Below are 18,284 nucleotides of genomic sequence, written 5' to 3' on the forward strand. Positions count from 1 at the left end.
AGAGCCCAGAGAATGCAGATATTCTATAAGGCATCAAGAAAGTATCAAGGATAAGTGACATCTTGAGATCAAGGTGAAGAAACTTATGCCACAGAAACAGATGAAGATATCAAGTTATTTTACACTCGTACAGATGCAAAAGAAATGCAAGCAGACAAAGTAATCTTGAGGCTAGCTTTGTAGTCAATAGATTGCGGCAAGCGCCAATATATAAATATACATATGGACAAGTAAAGGATGGATGTTTACACTAAGCATTATAGCAGTACTGGACTTTAGCAAGGAGGCTGAGAAAGCCTAATTTCCAGAGTGTCGCAGTTAAAAAGCAAATTGAATTACAAAGTGAATCCAAGCAGACAAGGCTGGATGATCCAAGAAGCTAAGGTCTTATCAAACTGGAGTAAACTGACATTAGATACAAAACCGTGTGAAAGAACAGAATTTGTGTTCGGAAGGCATGAACAAAACAAGGAAGATGTCAGAGGACTATTAAAAAAATATTGTATATCTATGCTCTAGTGATAATCACCCAGATATGTACTGCATTAGAAATTATTTGGCCAAACTGTTATGATTAAAATTGATAAAATTCCACAGAATGATAAAGACAGCTCTCACAGAGATGGGAATTGGACATAAGGATAACTCATAAAATCTATAATGTATGTGTCCGATTTTATTAGGGGACATCATTTTAGAAATGTACATTTGTGCAAAAGTTAAATTGTGGTCCAAATCAATGTGGGAGTTCCCAAATCATGTCATGAAGATGACAGCTCTTTTGTGACTTCCAACCAGAACAAGGCAAGTGCCTTTGACCACTCACAGCCGTGGGGGTGTGGTTTGAAATTCTGCCCATACCATAAACTTTGTGATGTCACTTGGTAGGATAAATATAGGAACTTCACCACACATAGACACACACTGCTTCCTGACTGCATCCTAATTTGCGCGCAGCGCTTTGTTCCTGACTTCTTCATCTTGTTCCTGACTTCTTCATCTTGTCCTGATTAGAGACTTCTTTGTAAAAACCAAGGCCCAGCAATTGCTGCACTCTCTTCAGCTAGGCCCAAATCCAACCATCCCAAACTTAAGGGAAATTAATTCTGATCCAGTTTGGCTTGCTACCATCATGCTTGCCTGTTGATACTCGCCATCACGCTAATCTACCGTGTCCAGTGACCAAAAGGGCCAATCCAAATCCAGTTGAGGTGCCAGTCCAATTGACCAGAACCACCCGCTGACCATCCTTCCAGAGGTACCCTGCTGCCGGTAGACCCAATCCGATGACCATAACCATGAGGGTCCAATCTTAATTACAGTGGACTGTTTAAGTATCAACAGGAAGAATGGTAACCCATAGTATATTGCCTTGTCCTATCCCAAGCTCAACCCATCTTCTCTTTAACTTAAGAACCTGTCGTAGTGTCACACCAGTCTAAAACCTTGCTTTGATTTCTTGTAATAGTAATAATTTCTTGAAAATCCTTTTGTCTTTTGAAATCCCAAACCCTTAATATCATCCCACGGGTAATCTAACTGAGTCCTCCAAGGCAGACACGAAGGTGCCGGGGTTGGGTTCCACGGACCACTCTGGGGCTTGCTGTGTTTCAAACTGGTAACCAGCCTGAATACCCTAGTTAAGAGCATCATTGTCATTGTAACAAGTGATTTCTGTTTTTATTTTTACGCCTATTTTTTTAAAAAATGCCTCTCACTAAAACTTCCATAATGTCTTCAATTTTATATATAGAAACGTAATTTCAACTCTCACGTATACCTAAGACCCTCTGCTACATCCACAACCAAACACTGCATCACGGAACAGTGTATTTGACGCGTTTTGCATTAAAAATCGCATAGTGAAATTTTGTCACAAATTTACATTTTACAAAAGTTTTACACATGTCGTTTCCCATCCAAAATGTTTCTTAACTCCCATTCTGATCTAAAGTGTGTTCTGTTGTTTATCTTGTAGCTCATGTTTGCTAGGACCTGTTTAGTGTTGCTCTCATAATAATTTCTATCAATTTAAGCATTTTTGCACACCTTTTCTTGTTTTCCTAAGCCATTTTCAACTGTCAGTTTAAAAGTGTCAATTTCCAAAAACGGTTTTCTCTCTTATTTGGGGAGGGAAGACTATATTCGAACACTGTACTCTGTCTTTCATTCCTGAATACCTGCTGCCTACTGACATCTGTGTTGGATTGCTCATTTTCGCCTTAAGAACTTTGCAGGGGAAATATAAACCTAAGCGCTTTTTAAACAGAAGGGTAAAGGTGCTGGGGAGGAGAAAGCTCTCCCACAAACACCTACCAAAAAATGCCCAAGCACACAAGACTTCAAATTGTGTTCAAAATTTCATTTTATTTATCCAAAAAGAGTGAACATAGTATAAAAAGCATACATAACAATACCTAAGCAGACCAGGTATCATGCAGCACTCACCCACAGCGGGTGGAAAACGCCACGCGTTCCGCTCGACTCGCGAGCTTCCTCAGGCTAGTATGATTCCAAACGTTTGTTTCCTTGTGTTTTTATACCCTTGCACTGAAGGTGATTGGGTCTGCACAGCTGTGCAGCTTACATAACGTAAAAAAAGTTGACAGTTACATAACATGAAAAAAACCTTAACAGTTAATTGTTTAGAACTCTATGGTTCTGATTGCAACAAATCCGCCATTGTTCAGTGTGTAAATACATAGTTGCCCACATTTGTGAGTTGCCTAATTCCCCATTACTATACTGGGTGTATGCCAGCTGACAATAAGCTATAACAGCCCTTCACCTTCACTTGCTTTACAATGTTAAAAGAAGTGACCACAAGTAAAAGCGCTAGTGCGCCTACTTAATTTAATGCTGCACCGTGATAGAAAAAATGTCTTCACGGTGCTGCTCTCTTCCCGCTAGTGGCATAAAATGCCCTAAAACGAATGTGTGCTGCTACTGCCCTGAAACCACAATGCCCGCTTCCGTATAGTAAAATAAGCCTTCAAGTGAAGGCCACCTATATATGCACACTGTAAATGCAACATGGCAATACCAGTGTATGGCCATAAAAAAACAACAATGGTGTTCACTACACGGGGCGAGCATCTGTGGTATAGACAGTCTGATTCTCAATGACAAATTAAAACAATATCACGATTGGTGAAAAGTCACCATATCGAACAAAGTGACTAATGCATTAAAATACAATATAAGACAAAAGCTGAGACCTGAGTTCCTATTCAGTGCAAAAGTATGGCTGTAAAACATCCAGATATCCATAAATTTAAATGAATATCGAAGTGTGTTGATTCATATAATACACACAGCCAATAAGAGGGAGGGTCTACCTAGATCGGTATCATAACTATAGACAATAGTTTGTAAACTTGTGATAATCATATATGCAGAATGAATGGACATATCAAGGTGTGTTGGTTAATATAGATTAGCACCTGGATATCATCCTCATTCATATAGGAACATATACATCTCTGAGTCTATATTTAGACCATTGGGTTTGAGAGTATCATATTTGCATATGAGCTTGGCTTCTAGTTGACGTAACTTGAGTTCTCTATTGCCAAGTCTTTTATGTTGTGGTATATGGGCTAGTCCCTGGAAACTCATTTCTTTTACATTATTGCTGTGTTGTTCAGCAAAATGTGTTGCCAGTGGATAGGTTTGATCTCCATTTTTTATAGCCCTATAATGTTGCAAGATGCGCAGTTTGAGCGGGCCTATTGTGGATCCTATATAATTCAGGCCACAACTACAGGTAATGGCATACACAACGAACTTCGTTTGACATGTTATTCTATGTTTGTGTTTCCATTGTTTGCCATCAACACCAATAAATGGTTTCTTAGATACAAAATTACACATTTTACATTTACAACATTTTCTGAAACCCATTTTGTTCTCTCCTAAGAGCCAACTTGACGATTCATTCTTAGTCACTACCATACTTGGCGCCAAGATGTTTTTTAGTGTGGGGGCTCTGCGGAAAGTAACACTCGGTCTTATCTCTAAGATTCTACACAGATCTCTATCGGTGGTCAGAATGTTCCAATGTTTTTGCATTATGACTCTTATTTGTTGGGCTTGTTGGTTGAAGCCTGTTATGAACCTGATTTTCTCATCTTTAGGTTTAATTTTGGGTTTGAACAGAATACTTCTAGAAAGTTTGTCTGCTTTTTCAAAGCATTCTGTCACTGTATTTTTAGAGTATCCTCTGCATACGAACCTTCTGCCGATATTTTTGGCTTCTTCCTGGAAATCTTTCTCCTGACTACAGACATATGGTATGGATTTTTTGAGTGATGTGGGATGATGACTGTTGGCATGGAGGGTAGAGTTGGAACTAGTTTCCTTTCTATAGAGTGTAGATTTGATCATGTTTTCTTCTATTTTAAACAACACATCTAAGAAGACCAATTATTTTCTGCTGACAGTACTAGTCAATTCCAGATTATATGGGTTGTAATTCAAAATAGAGATGTATTTTTCTAATTCATTTTCAGTACCGTCCCATATTATAAACAAATCATCAATGAAACGATACCACATCACTATGTGTTTGGTGAATTGTTCCATCTCCTCACTCCATGCCACTGTCGTTTCCCACCATCCCATATACAGATTTGCATAGGTTGGTGCCATGCATGACCCCATGGCCGTGCCTTGTATTTGTCTATAGATAGCATTATCATACAGGAAGTAATTGTGTTCCAAGCAGAATCTCAACATGTCTAATAGCATGAGATTGTGTTGGCGATAGCTCACAGATCTACTCGCTAAAAAGTGCTTACATGCATTTAACCCATACTGATGATGTATCGAAGTGTAAAGAGAGACTACATCTAGGGAAACCAAAAGAAAATTAGATTCCCAATTAACATCATTAAGCTTTGTTAACAAGTCAGAAGTGTCTCGAATATATGAGTTTGAACTCAATACAAAAGGTTGGAGAAAATGATCTAAAAATCTCGAGGTGTTCTCCAAAAGGCTGCCTATCGAGGATACAATAGGACGTCCAGGGGGATCTATAAGACTCTTGTGAATTTTTGGATTAAAATAAATGAGAGGAGTAGTGGGATGGACGTTCTTCAAATAGAAATACTCATCCTCATTTATTAAATCCTGCTCTTTCCAAATATGTAACAGAGTGTGGAATTCCTGATTAGTGGTATTAAGGATAGATCTGTCAACTTTTTCATAGCATGATGTATTGCTCAGTTGTCTGATGGCTTCCTTGTTATAGTTGATACTGTCCATGATAACTATGCTACCCCCTTTATCCGATGGTCGAATGACAATGTTATGGTCTTTACGCAGTGTTTCCAAGGCGCTGACTTGTGATGTCTTCAGATTCTTAAATTTCATAGCATCAGAATTGAGGGTTGACAATTCTTTCAAATCCTTAATTACCAGTTTTTCAAAGATATCAATTGGACTACATTCAATGTTCGGACAAAAGACCGATTTGGGTCTAAAGTTGCTGAAACAGCTCACATTAGCGTTGATTCCAAACTGTTCGGCCAATGTATCATTGTCTACAGTATCTGTATATCCAGTGCATATATCAGTATTCCCTTGTAGTTCATCTAAACATAGCAGGGTACCCAAATCTCTGTCTGACAAAATTGATGCAGTTTCTTTATCTTGATCCTTTTTATGTCTGGTATCCAAACTTGTGTGGCATAAAATTTGGTCAATTTCAGTTTGCGTGTAAATTTGAAAAGATCTATCATGGCAGATGTATAGTCATAAGCGTGGGTGGGGCTGTGGCAATGTAGTTATGGTTAAGTTGCTGTTTCCATAGGAATAGCACTTTTTGGGCGGCTTATAACTTCGCTCCCACTGGACGGATCCTCACCAAACTTTGCAAAAAGTATATGGCCCACTTTGAATTTTCTCTGCAAAGTTTCGTGAGGTTTGGTCCGGGGGGGGTCCCAAAACTTCTTTGCTCATGCCTACAGCCCAAACCGCTGGACGGATTTACTCCAAATTTGCGGCAGGAGTGGTAGTTTGGTCCAGAAAGAGTGCTTTTTTAAATTTGGTGTAAATCCGTCCAGTAGTTTTTAAAAATATGACAAAAATGTAAGTGAACAAAATAAGTGATATCTGTGTCTGCTTCGCGGACACACTTCCCTGTTCACTCTGCGGACAGGACGGGGATTGGGCAAGCGGCTTGCGTGATGTCCATGGACATCTGACGTGCTTTCCTATTGGCTGTGGTGAAGAGTGCAGTGTGTCGCATTGTGAGAGACGCCCGCCCTCTTTGTTTATTGTTTGCATCAGAGCACTGCATAGTAAGCTCCGTGTCTTCCTCCCGTTGCCCACCCCCGCTCATGCCCTGTGTCACCCTCCTGTTCCTCCTAACACCCGCTCAAGCCCCGTGTCTCCTTCCTGCTCCCCCCAACCCCCGCTCCTGCCCCTTGTCTCTCTCCCATTCCCCCACCCCCCGCTCATGCCCCATGTCTCTCTCCAGTTCCCCCCACCCCCGCTCATGGCCCGTGTCTCCCTCCCATTCCCCCCACCCGCCGCTCATGCTCCGTGTCTCCCTCCCATTCTCCCCCACCCACGCTCATGCCCCGTGTCTCCCCTGTTCCCCCCACCCCCTGCTCATGCCCCGTGTCTCCCTCGTGTTCCCCCACCACCCGCTCATGCCCCGTGTCTCCCTCCTGAACCCCCCAACCCCGCTCATGCCCCGTGTCTCCCTCTTGTTGCTCCCCACCCCCTGCTCATGCCCCGTGTCTCCCTCATTTTCCCCCCACCGTCCACTCATGCCCGTGTCTCCCTCATGTTCCCCCACCCCCTGCTCATGCCCTGTGTCTCCCTTGTGTTATCCCCCACCCCTCACTCATGCCCCATGTCTCCCTCCTGTACCCCCCACCCCCGCTCATGCCCCATGTCTACCTCGTGTTGCCCCCCACCCCCCGCTCATGCCCCGTGTCTCTCTCCTGTTTCCCCCACCCCCCTCTCATGCCCCGTGCCTCTTACCTGTTCCCCCCACTCACCGCTCATGCCCCGTGTCTCTCCCCTGATCCCCCACCCCCACTCATGCCCCGTGTCTCCCTCCTGTTCCCTCCGACCCCCGGTCATGCCCCGTGTCTCTCCCCTGTTCCCCCCACCCCCCGGTCATGCCCTGTGTCTCTCCCCTGTTCCCTCCATCCCCCACTCATGCCCCGTGTCTCTTCCCTGTTCCCCCTCACCCCCCGCTCATGCCCCGTGTCTCTCCCCTGTTCCCCCCACCCCCTGCTCATGCCCTGTGTCTCCCCTGTTCCCCCCCACTCCCCGATCATGCCCCGTGTCTCTCTCCTGGTCACCCCCGCCGATGCCCTGTTGTGTTCTCTTTATGCACCCAGCCTTTCCTTTCCATGGTGTCCATCTTGGTAAAAGATTTTCCTTCCTACACCGGGACGCCGCAGAAAAATCTTTTTTTTACCACCCCGGGTTCCCACTTTGAGAACATAGGATGCTAGTGGTCTTCATCCATTGAAAAGGATGTTATGGTTACGTTGCACTAATAAAAACCTATGAAATTCAGTAATAAATGTGTTAAAGGAACGTTATGGTTAAGTTGCACTAATAAAAACCTATGAAAGTCAATGAAAAAACTTTTTTAAAGGGACATTATGGTAAAGTTGCACTAATAAAAACCAATGAAATTCAGTGAAAAAACATTGTTAAAGGGACGTTATAGTTAAGTTGTGCTACTAAAAACATATGAAATTCAGTGAGAAAACGTTGGTAAAGGGACGTTATGGTTCCAAGTAAAACCGAAAAACCCTTGAAATTTGCAAGTTATGGTAAGCTAAGCAACCATAACTCGCGCCACCATCGTGCACTGCTAAGCCTAACACCCAAGACATCAAAGATGACATCACAAACGACATCACTTCTTTTTTTCCCTTAGACTGAATGGGGAGTTTTTTTTTTAAACAATCAAAAAGTAGGTCTAAAAAAATGTGTGATATCTATGTCCATTCCGTGGACACACTTCCCTGTTCGCTCTGCGGGCAGGACACCGATTGGGTAATTGGGCGCATTGTGTCCACGGACATGTGACGCGTTCGCTCATTGGATGGTGGAGAGCATGAAGTGCGTCAGATTGTTTTGATGCGCCCGCCATCTTTGATCCGTGTTTTGGTGTCCGAGGACATCGCTGCAACAACATAAAAAAACACAAAATTGCACTTGTTAAAGTTATGAAATACTGTCTGGGGAGGTGAGGGTTGGTGATGTGGCAGCAAGAAGCAAAAAAGTGGTGGTATTTGGTCACGAACGTCATACAGTATATTAGGAGGTAGGGTAGGCAACTGTCCTGTAATTTGCAGGATTTTCCTGCAATTGGCGCCTGTGTCCTGCAGTTTGCCGAGTGGCTCTGCGGGACGCGGGTTGTCCCGACTTTCTCCGTTCGAGCACAATTTGTGATCTAACAGAGTAAGTCAGGAGTCACAATTAGTCATGCTGGCGGTTGGGGCCCAGCGGGCAGGGGGTCATATACATACATTTCCCATGAATGGGAATAACAGTGGCTGGCAAGTGGCAGCTAATCTGTAAATAAGAGTCCTATTGCATTGCATTGCAACCGCAGCTACTGACGTGACAGGCTTGCAGGGCGGTCATGTCAGTAGCTTCGGGTGCAATGCATTGATTGTGCCAGGTGAATGACGAAGTGACGTCATCAACACCTTTTGTCCCACCCCACAAAGGGATGTGACAAAGTTGGCCACCCTACTTGGAGGTATTCCTCAATATATTGTGCGTGAAGTACCAGCGAAGGAGTAATGTGTCTGTGTTACAATGTATTTAAAATAATATTGGAGTCAGATTGGTGCCCCCTACAGTTTGGCATCTGAGGGAGCCACCTGCAGTGTTTGATAGAAACAGCGGCCGTGCACGTGTATGACAATACGAGTTCTCATGGGTGCATTGAGTCGTGTTGTTGTAATGTGAGAATGTATTTAGATTCTGAGTGAATCATCATTTGTGATGTCATCTTTGATGTCCTGGGTGTTAGTTTTAGCAATGCACGGTGGTGGTGCGAATTATTGTTCCTTAGCTTACCATAACTAGCGAATTTCAGGGGTTTTTCGGTTTTACTTTGAACCATAACGTCCCTTTAACAAAGTTTTTTAACTGAATATATATATATATATATTATATATAAATGTGTGTTTGATTTGAATATTAAATAGATAAATAAATAAATGTTTACCTTTACCAACTAGCCTGATTCTTGGTCCACTGTGACCTGGGGGGTATTTTGAGATGGGTGTGATATGAGTGGTATATCACTCAGAATATTGAACCTATAGACATAATAAATAAGTATTTCATTTGTGCATTACATGCTAGGCGAGACCTGGGTGTGTGCCTGATTGCAATCCTTAACAAATAGAAGACGAAACCAAGAAAGACGATGGGTCAAACCCATTGAGGTAGCTTAAGGCAGAAACAGGGTATAGCAACCTGGCATATGAGTCGCCTACGCAAGGCAGTGACGAGGGTCCAGAGAAACATACTGAGAGAGATGTAATCTCTAAAGTCCAAGGGACAAGGAGATACATGATAGAGAGAGAAGTGATAGAGCAAGCACATCTCTAGATATAGGAAGGGAAATAAAGAGATGGAAGGGAGAAAGAGATAAAGATGATGAGTTAGCACTTCTACAGAACAAAGAGATGGGTGGCCAGATTTAGCTTAAACTCGATGGTAAAAGCATTGCGGATGTAAGGCAAAGGGAAGATCAAGATGAGCAAGACATAAAAGATGAAGAAAGAGAGGATTGATTGAAAGACGAAGGAGCGAAAAGGAAGGATAGACAAAGACGAGAGCAGTATATCAAGAGGAGCAATTGAGAAAACAAGAGAGAGCAGAAGAGCAAAGAAAACGTGATAACAGACAAAGAGCAATTAATGAGCAGGAAAGGCTAGAACGAAAAAGAATAGAAGAGGAGGAACAGAAGTTAATGGACAAAAGAATACAGAGACGAAAGTATGAGGAAATACGCAGTGCAAATGAGAGAAGGAATATGAAAAAAAAGAGGAAGCAAGGAAACAGAGATAATTTGATGATTATATAGAACATAAAAGATGATAGAGAGCACGCAATCTCGATCAATTGGAGAAGGAGATAGGGAATCCCGAACCAGATGTCGCATGGGAAGACATAGAGGAATTCTTTCCAGAATACGAGTCATTACCAGGTCGTTCTAGAGTAAATCTAGAGGACGAGTTTGACTCTAGGAGCATTGGGGAAGTGATCAATAAAGTATACCATGAAATGAAAGCCCAGAAAGAATCAAAGGGGAAGTGAAAAAATGATCGACTTGCGAGTACGCAGTTGTACAAAACAGAGGAATCATCATGTAGTACGAAGCAGAAGGAGTTGTCTTTAGATAGACTGACTCTGAACAAAGATGAAGAGCAGAGAAGTTGACTGAATTGGGCACAAGAAATGTCAGACGAATATGGAGACATCTTCTGTGGGGAACAGAGAGGCGATGTTTGTGATCCTGAGAGATATTTTTCAATGGATAAGGAAGTAAGATGGTCAGATTTAAACGCACCTATACCTAGGACGTCAGAACCTTTGACACAGTCAGACCGACCTAAAGGACAACTCCATGGTGAGAGGGGGGAGTCACCACCAAAATTGAGCAGATTAAGATCACTGCCAGGAAGAATGCAATGTGGGAATATTGTCCCTGCGGTAGACAGACTAATGATGAAAGATAAGAAAGAGTTTGGGGCTTCACAGTTTCCCTTGTTAGTGAAAGGGGGGGCAGACCACAGTAGATACCGCAGCCCTAGATGGACAAGGATAATTTAAGGTGCAAACTTCTGAGTTTAACTTCTGGCGCTGAGAAATAGATACATGAGTTCGAGAAAATTATGATGGGAAACACATTGGCTATAGGGGACATTAAGGCTCTCCTGATCGCCGTACTTGGTGAGAGAGCTGATGACGTGTGGTCAAGAGCAGGATATGCTGGTGATACTACAGTTAACACTGCTCACGATGGAGCACCATTCAATAACTGTAGCGTGGCAGTCTGGAAAGCATTTAGAGTGCTGTATACAGACACGTCTGATATGGGAGCTATAATGATGAAAAAGATGCAAGACAGTGATGATCCGCTTGTTTATATTCAGAATTATCAAGAGCAGTGGAGCTTGGAGACACGCGAATCTTGGGGAAAATCTATACCTGTGTTCTATCATATATTGTGCCAAGGGCTGCCAGACCCTGTACAGAAGCAGCTCAAGAAGTTACGAGGTATAGAAGACAAACAGTGGTCTGAGATTCAGCTGACCATTGCACATTATTGTAGACTCTTGCAGGAAAAGAATTGCAAGAAAGATGATGCTAGGAAAAGTTTAGAAGCAAAGTTAGTACGGAAGAAATTGTCCAAATATGCAATTGAAGGGGCAATGTTGACTAGTGTAGACGGATCAAATTCACAGCAGACCGCAAATATGCCAGAGGTGAATAACCAAAGACAGTTTGATCAGGGCAATAATGGATTTGCACCGAGAGGAAGGGGAGGATTTAGAGAAAGAGGTTTTCAGAATAATCAAGGGAATTGGCAGAATAATCAGGGAAGCTTCCAGAATAATCAAGGTGGGTTACAAAATATGTAGGATGGGTAGATTAGGAGACCTCCTACATGTTGGAAATGTGGTATGACATGGCACTGTGCTCGTATGTGTAGACATCAAGGGTTCGTGCAAAACGGCCAATTTTTGAGAGGGGGACTTCAAACCTGCCTGCGTATTCACAGCAGAGTGTAGACAGGTTTTCTCATAATCAAACAATGCAGCAGCAACAAGCGCCTGGAATGCAGTAAGGCTTGCAAACACAGCAGGAAGCAATCAATCCATCACAAGGGCAGTCACAGCATGCGCCCATGCAGATTCAGCAGAGTACAAGCAGAGGACAGCTAATGACTCCTAAGGTAGACGGTGTACCTGTCGATGGAGGGAATTCTTTTACAGGTAACAGAATGAGGCTAAACACGCAATAGAACAGCTCACTGGGAGACCTGATGTGTTCAATACTATCCACGACGCTGAATCCTCACAAGGAACCAAGGGTAGACGTCAGTATATGAGGCAAATCTTTTTCAGTTTTAGTAGACACAGGTGCAATGCGTTCATGTATACGAGAGGGAAAATGTTCGATGTCTGGAATTGCCAGGAACACTCAAGGTTTTCCATGAGCTAAAAGCAGAGTTCCTTTCACTGAAGTATTATCAGTCTCTATAGGGGAGTGTGACATACCGGTCCCATTGCTATATTCAAGGCAGACACCTGTCAACATATTGGGTCGAGATCTAATGACAAAGTTGAAAATGTCAATTTTGTTTACTGGTGAAGGCATAGTGTGTTCAACACCAGGAATGCATTATTTAAATGTGAGCGAATTTATTATGGCATTTGCAGAACAAATGGCCATGCAGGCAACGCCTTTAGAACCAGGCCTAGTAGGCAGAACTATGAGAATACCTAATTCATTTTTGCTTAGTCCAAAAATACCTATGCTTGAAGAAGAGGTATGAGTTTTTCCCTTCGAGCTGCAATCAGCCAAAGTGAGAGGTGAAATTACTTTTCTTGATGGCAAAGATGATGCAGGCAGACAATGGTGTGCAGTAATTGCCATCCGGGAAGGTTACAGCGTGACTAACGTCAATGATAAGGATCTATTTGGATAACATCCATCTGATGACGAAGTGATATTTGACATGAGTATTACTTATTGGGTGAGAGCAATCAAATGAGAAGTTCCTCAGAAAATGATGTTAGCCCAAAAACGTCCTTAGTACTTTGATGAAGATATGGTGAAAGTGACAACTTGATTATGGACCACAGGCCTCTAATACGTAGGCCTGTTGAAGGGGGTTGGAGAAGTACAGATTAAATTGAAACCAGGAGCAATTTTACCTCGAACACAACAGTATCCCATGTCTCGAGAGGCAGATGAAGGTATTTTTAAGACAATTTCCGCAATGATGGATCAGGGTATCTTAGTGACGTCAGAGTCACCCTGTAATACAGCAATTTATGCTGTAAAAAAGGGGACGAGGGGGTCATGGAGACTAATTCACGATTTAACACCGATAAACCAGATTGTAGAGGCCGAGTTCCCTCTAGTTCCTAATCCTGCTACAATCTTATGTCATATACCTGTTGAAGCACGATATTTCACTTGGATTGATTTGTAAAATGTGTTTTTCTCAATCCCATTGTACAAAGACTTGCAGGATCTGATATTGTTTACGTTCAGACAGACTAAGTTAAAAAAGCATAAGATTACCTCAAGGGTATTGTGAGTCTCCATTGATTTTCAATAGAGTCCTTTAGATGCATTTAAGTAATATTGATTTAGAAAGTGTTGTGTTGCAATACCTAGATGACATTTTAGTTTGCAGCACTTCAGTGGAAGAGTGCAGATGCAATTCTGTTCAGCTGATGATTACACTTGCTGACAAAGGGTATAAGGTTGACAAAGAGAAGTTACAGTATTGTCAACAGTAGGTGTTGTACATAGGCCAATTGATTTCACATGAAGGAAATAAGGTTACTTTTGAGAGAGCTGAGGCTACTTTGAAAACCACAAAGCAGCACACGATAAAACATATGCAGAGATTTCTGGGATTGTGTAATTATATCAGAGCATGGGTCTTTGACTACGGTTACTTTATAAGGCCTTTATTACAGGCTTTAAAGAAAACACAAGTAACGCAGGAAAACATTCTGTGGACAGAGGGAATGGAAGAAGGGTTTGATGAGTTGAAAAAATCAATTTGCACAGCTCCAGTTTTAGGGATTCCTAATTATGCTGAGGAATTCTTTTTGTTTTTCGCACACAGACTGCTCTGTTAACACAGCAGTCCTTACACAGAGAACCACGTTGGGGTACAAGCCATTTGCATATTAATGTGGGATTTTAGACCCAGTGATGAGAGGTCATTTTCCATGTGAACAACCTTTGGCAGCCGACGTGTTCGTCATAGAGAAAGCTGCAAGCATAGTGATGGCATTCCTTATGACGTTATTTGTTGTACATGTACTGTTTTCCATTTTAGAGAAACCAAAAGGCACGTTGACTTATCAAAGGGATTCTGCCTATGAAGTAGTCATATCGAATCCAGTGATCATTTGTAGCTGAACCACTGCCAGAGGACGAACATGTGCATGACTGTTCGAACAATTGAGAGTTATATGATGAAATTGTCACGACCCTCGCCCAAAACCCCCTCTGGCAACCCCATTGGCCAGGTGGAGTCAGGACCCGGGCCTCTAGAGCCTGGCATCCTCTTCAAAAGCCCTCCTGGGGCCAGTCCTGGTGCCTATGGCGCCAGGCTCATACACCATGAAAAAGAATGCGCTTGGGAACTGCTTTATTGTGTTGTCAGCCAACATGGCGGCATCCAGATAGCTTGGTTCCTAGGAACCAAGCTATGTGGTCTAGTGTTTTGGGTGTGGTAGCCTAGGGACTACTTTACCTGGACTATTTTGTTGGGGCTATTTAAACCTCACCCGAGCAAGACAACATGCTTCGCGTTACTTTGCAGTTTGCAACGTGACGCTCACCGTGTCCAGCTATTCCCCCGAACCTCGGAGAAGCAGAACCTGCAAGGAGACAAAAGGAACATCATTAGCAGCAGCATCTTACCTGCAGTCTTCATCTTTAGCCACTCGTAGCTCCTGAGAACAGCTTCCTCGAATCTGCACGGCTCCCGGACAGAACAACCTGAAAGAGGACGATAGAGGCAACATTAAAGAAAGCAGTAGAGACATTGCAAATTACGAACTGCTCAAAAGGCTTACCTGGCTGGTCGCCTCTCGGCTGGCACCACTCCGGACATTCCACTCGCGCTGAAGAACACCGCGACCTACAAGGAAGGAAAACACAGGTTAGCAAAGGCAAGACTTTGCAGCGCTGCGCATAGTGCTTACTTACCGCATCATAGCGCTCTTAATGCGCCATAATTTACCAGCGGGGCTCAACCAAGCCAGTTCGCCGCGCTGAAGCTCCGCATACCTAAGGGAGAAAAAGAGACATTTAAACAAAGAAAGGCTTGCAGGATAGCAACAATACTAAAGAACAGCAATAAGACCTACCTGAACAATATCAAACGGGCCGGCGTCAATGAAGTAACTGGACTGCACATGCCCACGAAAGACAACGCGCCCATGCAAAGAAGGCAGGACGGAGAGCACGCCTAACTCTACCACAAGGTGAGGAGAGGGCCCCAGAGGGGCTGAAATCATACGAGGGTGGAGGGAGGATACTTACCCCGGTCGGTCAGTCCTGAACACAGTCATCCTGTATTTTCAGGCAGAACCTTCCCCGCAGACCACGCCTGGGCAAAACTGAGAAGTATACCAGCGAGTAACCCAGCTGGGTGGCGTCCCTGTGGATACCAGGTGAGCATAACAGAAATCCCTAGGGTAAAGGAAAATGCTTTAGCAGGAGGAGAAAGTGTTTTTTTTTACGGTTCTTATAGAGTCGATCAGACTGATGGACGGAGATACACAGGTGCCACTGTAGTAAAGCACACGGCCAATGCAGAGTTTCAGAAGATGGTAAGTGCTTGACTGCTGTCTCATTATTCAGCACAGGCTGCAGAGTTAGTGGGGCTGATTGTCACGCTCGAGAATCATGCAGACCAGGAAGTAACAGTGTACAGTGACTCCGACTATGTGACGTCAACGGTGCATGCAGGGTTAGCACTCTGGAAAAGGAGGGGCTACCTCCGAGCAGATGGTACGCCAGTATAGCATGCTGCCTTATTGGACAGGCTTATTAAGGCACTGCAACTCCCAGTAGCCATCGCAGTCGTTAAATGCGCAGCACATACTAAAAGGGCAGACATTATCTCACACGGAAACCAAGCAGCAGACTATAAAGCAAAACTTGCTGCATGTTCAGAAAATGTTATGACATTTGATACGCCTTCTGTAAATGAGAAAATGGTTGTAATGATGAACGTGTCTGAAGGATATAGTAATTTGTCAAAGACACAATTAATAGAGGTCCAGGGGGAAGCACCTCAAGATGATAAGGATTTGTGGATGCGAAGAGGGTGTTCTGTAAACCCCTATGAAGCATTGTGGCGTCAAGACAGCACTGATAAACCAGTGATGCCGGTAGCCTTATTAAGGGTGGCACTGGAATAGCTACACTTCCCTGCGCATACAACTAGAGGGAACCTCGCTGCAACTATATTTTTGAGCATGTTGCGTTCTATGTAGTGAACTGCATTGTGCTTCAAAAATTCACAGCTGGGCATACACTGGGCACAGTTAGGGGAGTTATTCTGAGACCCAGTGGCACTGGCCCCTTTTAAATGAGCAAATCCCTCCCTTCTGAACGTCTTTGAGCCCATAGGGATCTCCCTGCTCATTCCCGCTGGATCCACACACATCCACCACACCCTGTACTAACCCCCTACTACTTATATAACCCCCCCTGGCCCCCCCCCCTTCTGGTGTCTACACGAGGTCCCACCCCCCCCACACATCTTCCTATCATGCCCACCACGTGTCCCACTTCCAGTCAGACCAGACGCGATGATCCCTGACATCTGGATACCCTCATGACTCGATAATCACATCCTCACCAGAGCCTCAAGACCGGGACACATCCGATCTCCTGATAGATCCACACCACTAAGGACACAAACACTGCACTGTTTGTTGCTCTCCATGGTTTTTACCTGCAACAACTGCCATCCTGACTTTTTCGTCCTCATAAGACGTACTCTGCAGAATTCCGGCAATCACTCGCCCATCAGGCGCACACGTCTCTTTACTGTAACGAAGACGAAGCGGGGATACTTTTCCCCGCCCCCCTCATACGACCATTGGTTAGCCGGATCTCTGACTCATCTGCCCATCATTTGGGTTGGCACCACTCTATTGGGCCCCATGCGAGCCACACCTTCAGCTCCCATGTGCCTCCTATCCACATCCAGTAGGCAGACAGCGGCACACCAACATTGGCTAGCCCCCACCCACACCCACCCGCCACTCATCTTGGCCGGCACCGTTTGATTGGGCCTGATCCTCTGTTCTCTTTTCACCTAGGGCCTACTTCCGACTGTCCGTGTCCCGGTGGTACTCATTAACATTGGGAAGTCGACCGAGATGTTTTTTCAGCCTTTTTCCACTTGATGGTTTCCGGTCTCTCTTTTACTACCTTCGGACCAAGGACACATATGCGAACCAGGTAATCTCTCCGTTTGCTCCTGGTCCTACCGGATAATTCTCCGAGTCATTGTGCACTTGCCTACTGATGAGTTCTCTCACCACGGCATCTAACTATGGTTTCCTACCAATTACAGGTCCCTCTTTTCTGCCTTTGTTGTACGCGAATCACCTTTTGGACCCTCGACGGTCGGACTCTGCGACACCAGCCATTAGTACCCCACGTCCATTGGCTCACTTAGACAGCAGCCCTTTTCAAGTAAGCATTTTTCTTCATTATTCAGCCATTCCTGCCCGGTCCTGTTGCACCCCCGGCTCCCTCCGGCGGGTGGGTGACACACAGGGACCCATGCATCACTCCTCCAAAGGGGACCCAAGGCCACAATTTATATTCTCTGCCCCCTCCCCGGGGGGAGACGCATCGGAATTACTTCCGAGTTCTCCCCGACTCCGTGTGAGGATTAATGAGTTTGTGGCCATGAGATACATCTACAGACTCGACTATTATCGTTGTCTGTTTTTGCATTTGTGCTTTACGCTTTACATGTAACAGGCATCCTGTACTGTCCCGCCTCCATGGTTGATCCATTCTCAAGTTTCAATCGCAATTTGTCTTTCAGATTCACTCCAGTTTTTTCCCCCCCCCTTTTTGTTTACAGGGTCTTGCCAAACACTGCCCTGATGAAGGCGGAGGACAATCCTTGGATATGAAAAACACTTTCTTCTTGTCTTTATCCAATCCTGTTCCGCCGAAACGCTTTTCTTCTATCAGAGGGGAATTACAGGTCCTTCACAGCATCACCTGTGGACACCAGGATCTCTCTCTTTTTTTGCCTATGTGACATGTATCCATTAATGGGACCATGTCTTTTCTGTTAAACATGTATCTAATTTTTTGCTTCCCCCCAAAGCGTTAAATAACTGTTGTTTTGCTAATAGGAAAATTGTCGTATGTATTTTTATGTATGTCTTCTTTTTGATGCACTAATCCTTCTCCTTTTTTTCCCTTTGTGTTAAAATTGTCATTCTTTATTTCCACAAATGGAAGATTTGTATTTATGTCTTCAATTA

At 43.9% G+C, this 18,284-nt stretch overlaps 1 long non-coding RNA gene across 1 annotated transcript; it reads left to right on the top strand.

Annotated features, from left to right (window-relative positions):
- Positions 1-16,545: 16,545 nt before the first annotated feature.
- Positions 16,546-18,057, top strand: LOC138493286 (uncharacterized). The gene is made up of 3 exons (XR_011276353.1): positions 16,546-17,235; positions 17,351-17,472; positions 17,873-18,057. It is a non-coding gene; the product is annotated as an uncharacterized lncRNA (long non-coding RNA).
- Positions 18,058-18,284: the final 227 nt, after the last annotated feature.

The sequence above is a fragment of the Ambystoma mexicanum genome, chromosome 10 (genome assembly GCF_040938575.1).
Source record: "Ambystoma mexicanum isolate Mex_15411 chromosome 10, UKY_AmexF1_1, whole genome shotgun sequence".
Classification (NCBI taxonomy): domain Eukaryota; kingdom Metazoa; phylum Chordata; class Amphibia; order Caudata; family Ambystomatidae; genus Ambystoma; species Ambystoma mexicanum.